This window comes from Mastomys coucha, unplaced genomic scaffold, assembly GCF_008632895.1.
Source record: "Mastomys coucha isolate ucsf_1 unplaced genomic scaffold, UCSF_Mcou_1 pScaffold23, whole genome shotgun sequence".
NCBI lineage: Eukaryota > Metazoa > Chordata > Mammalia > Rodentia > Muridae > Mastomys > Mastomys coucha.
In genome coordinates, this window is record NW_022196906.1 from 41,045,035 (window position 1) to 41,048,439 (window position 3,405).

General features: G+C 39.2%; 1 long non-coding RNA gene across 1 annotated transcript in view; it reads left to right on the forward strand.

The window, feature by feature from the left end:
• The window catches only part of LOC116073455, a 92,206-nt gene that overhangs the window by 12,844 nt on the left and 75,957 nt on the right, over positions 1–3,405 (forward strand). Inside the window, exon 2 of the long non-coding RNA XR_004111809.1 lies at positions 3,284–3,351. This is a non-coding gene — a long non-coding RNA (uncharacterized LOC116073455). The remainder of the gene's footprint in view (positions 1–3,283; positions 3,352–3,405) is intronic.

Here is a 3,405-nt window from a genome sequence, read left to right on the forward strand (position 1 = left end):
TAAGGGATTTTTGTGTTTCCTCTTTAAGGGCTTCTAGCTGTTTACCTGTGTTCTCCTGTATTTCTTTGCTATTTATGTCTTTCTTAAAGTCCTGTATCATCATCATGAGAAATGAGTTTAGATCTGAATCTTGCTTTTCTGGTGTGATGGTGTGTCCAGGACTTGCTATGGTGGGAGAATTGGGTTCTGATGACGTCAATTAACCTTGGTTTGTGTTGTTTATTTTCTTACGCTTGCCCCCTGCCATCTGGTTATCTCTAGTGCTACGTGCCCTTGCTAAATCTGACTGGAGCCTGCCCTTCCTGTGATCCTGGTTGTGTCAGAACTCCTCAGAGTTAAGCTGTCTCTATGATCCTGTGATTCTGGGATCCTGTGACCCTGGGCTTGTTAGAGTACCTGGGAGTGCAGCAGCTTCCTCTGCATGTTGTGGGACTGGCAGCGGATCCTGGGCCCAAGGTCTGCTCAGGACTCCAGCCCAGAGAGACAGGAAGGATTCCGAGCCACTCAGCTGGCAGAGTTCTTGTGTTTCTGGTCCTGCTGGTCCCAGTTACTCCCAGTGTTGGGACAGATGTTGTGCCTTCCTCACCTCTGATCCTGAGAGTGTCAGAGTGCCTGAGAGTGGAGCTTCCTCTGGGTGTTGTGGGACTGGCTGCAGAGCTTGCGCCCAAGATCTGCTCAGGACACCAGCCCAGAGAGACAGGAAGGAATTCGAGCCACTCTGCTGGCCGAGTTCCTGTGTCTGGATGACACTCTTATTGATATAGGCTGGACCATGTTTGTATCTCTGAATGAAGCCAACTTGGTTTGAGGAATGATATTTTTTATAGGATCTTGAAATTATTTGGTAATATTTTAAATTAAGAATTTCACATCTATATTCATCAGGGAGATCAGCCTGCATTTTTCATTGTTGTGTTTATCTGGTTTTGGTATTCATAGTGCTGGCTTCATAAAACGTTTAGAAGCCTTCCTTCCTTTTCTATTTTGTGGAATAATTTGAGCAGTATTGTAACTCTTCTTGGAAATTCTTGTAAAATTTTTTGCAGTGAATCCTCCAGGTCCTGGGCTTTCATTCCCTTGGGGACTTGTTATTCCTGCTTTGGTTGCATGGATGGTTATGGATCTATTTAAATCACTTATTTCTTCTTTGTTTAGTTTTGATATGCTCTATGTATCTAGAAATTCATCCATTTCTTTCAGATTTTCCCATTTCCTTTGCTATTGATTTCTAGTTTTATTCTACTTTCATCTGATAAGATACAAAGAATTCTTTTTATTCTCATGTATTTGCTAAGGCTTGTATTGTGACCTATAACATCATCAATCTTAGAGAACATTCTGTGTTCTCCAGAGAAGAATGTGTATTCCCTATCTGTTAGATGTAATATCCAGAAGATATCTACTAAATCCAATTGATCTATGGTATAGTTTAGTTCTGAAACATCTTTGTTGATTTTTTTAAATTTAGAAGATTTTGTACTTTGAGTGTGCAATGTCCCCCATAGGCTTACATATTTGGACAATTGGTACCAAGCTGTCTATGTTGTGTGGGAAGTTTGCAGAAATTTCATGAGGTAGAGGCATGTTGGAGGAAGTGGATCAGTGGGGTGGGGGTAGAGATAGGGTGGGGAGTGGGGCAGATCTTGAGGCTTGGTAGCCTGGTTTTACTCCTATTCAATCTTTGCTCCCTAAATATGGTGTGTGTGTGTGTGTGTGTGTGTGTGTGTGTGTGTGTGTGTGTGTACATATATATGTAATAAACACATAGATAGATAGATAGATAGATAGATAGATAGATAGATAGATAGATAGATAGATAGATAGACAGACACAGCTTTGTATTTTTGACATCATGGATATGATGGGTCACAGAAAGCTTTCTTTCTGGTTGTGTTTGTTTGGCTTCTAAATGCTCTTGTTTTTGCAAGTCCTTCCCTTCCACCCCAGGTTTAAGAAATTTAATGTTATAATTTCACTGGATATATTGTTTATACTTTTGGATTGATCTCATCCCCACCTTTTATCCTGTGAATTCTTAAGTTTTGCTTCTTAATGGTAACGCAGAGGCCTAGATGTTTTGATATCATTATTGATCCTTTCCTATTTTTATAGTGGCTACATGCACTACTGTTTTGACCTTGCCCATCATTCCTGAAATCCTTTCTTCCTTTCGGTTGCTGATGCTCTCTCCTCTACATCTCTTATTTAATTGATTGCCTCTTGGTTCCAGCATTTCTGGATGGTTCCTTCTCGAAGTCTCAATTTCCTTAATGAGTTTTTTTTCTTCATGTTTTGGATTTTTTTTCTCCAAATTACCATTATCGTCCACTTTGCTAACTTCTTACCTGAGTCCTGAATTAACTTCCTTACTCTAATCATCTGGTGACTGGAGTTCTTTTTGTGGTCATTGATCCTTTTTAAGGACAGGATTCTGAAACATTTAACAATTTTTGCATGTTTTAAAGATATATATATATATATATATATATATATATATATGTATGTATATATAATGTATGTGTGTATGCTTGCAAACATGTCTGTGTGCAGTGTCCTCGGAAACCATAAAAGAGTGTCAGGTCCCCTGGAGCTGGAGGTACAGATGGTTGTGAGGTGTCCTGTGGAAGCTGAGACTTGAACCCAGGTCCTCTGGTAAAGCAGCCATTGCTTTTACAGGCTGAACCATCTTCTTGGCCTGTCCCCCTATCTCATTGCTTTTGGCTTCTGGTATTGAGGACTCTATTGAGTATTGAGTTTGTGCTCCTGGTTTTGAGTTTGTGCAGGTGCTGGAATAACTTATAACCCAACTTTGTGTGTGTTTTTCTGTTCTGTTTTGTACATCTGTTGGCATGGTCATGTACTCAAAAATTTACAAACATAAACACACAAACACAAACAAACACCTTGCTTGATTTTATGGGTCTATTCCTGGCTAGCTGTCTTCATCTGGAGTTATGTTCTCCACTACCATTTTTGAAGAAAAGCTTAGTGAAGTAACAGATTCAATGATCTGACATCTAACCCAGTGTTAACTGTTAGGACCTCAGTAAGATATTAAGGCCTAAATGGAATGTTAAGGCCTGGGTGATTGTACCTGGTTAGCCTGCCATTATGAGGAAGATATTAAGACCTAGATGGAATCCTAAGGCCTGGGTGACTGTACCTGGCTAGCCTGCCATTATGAGGAAATATTCTCATATGTTTCTACTGTTACTAGGAAACTTTCTTTCTTTCTTTCTTTCTTTCTTTTTTTGATTTTTATTTCATTTATTTACTCTTTTAGTCTTACATATGGAGTCCAGAACTTTGGGGATGCTAGACAAGAACTCTACTACTGAAGTGAATATCCAGGTACATTGAATTAGTACTTAATTTTTTTTTTTTTTTAGATATTTCTTTATTTAC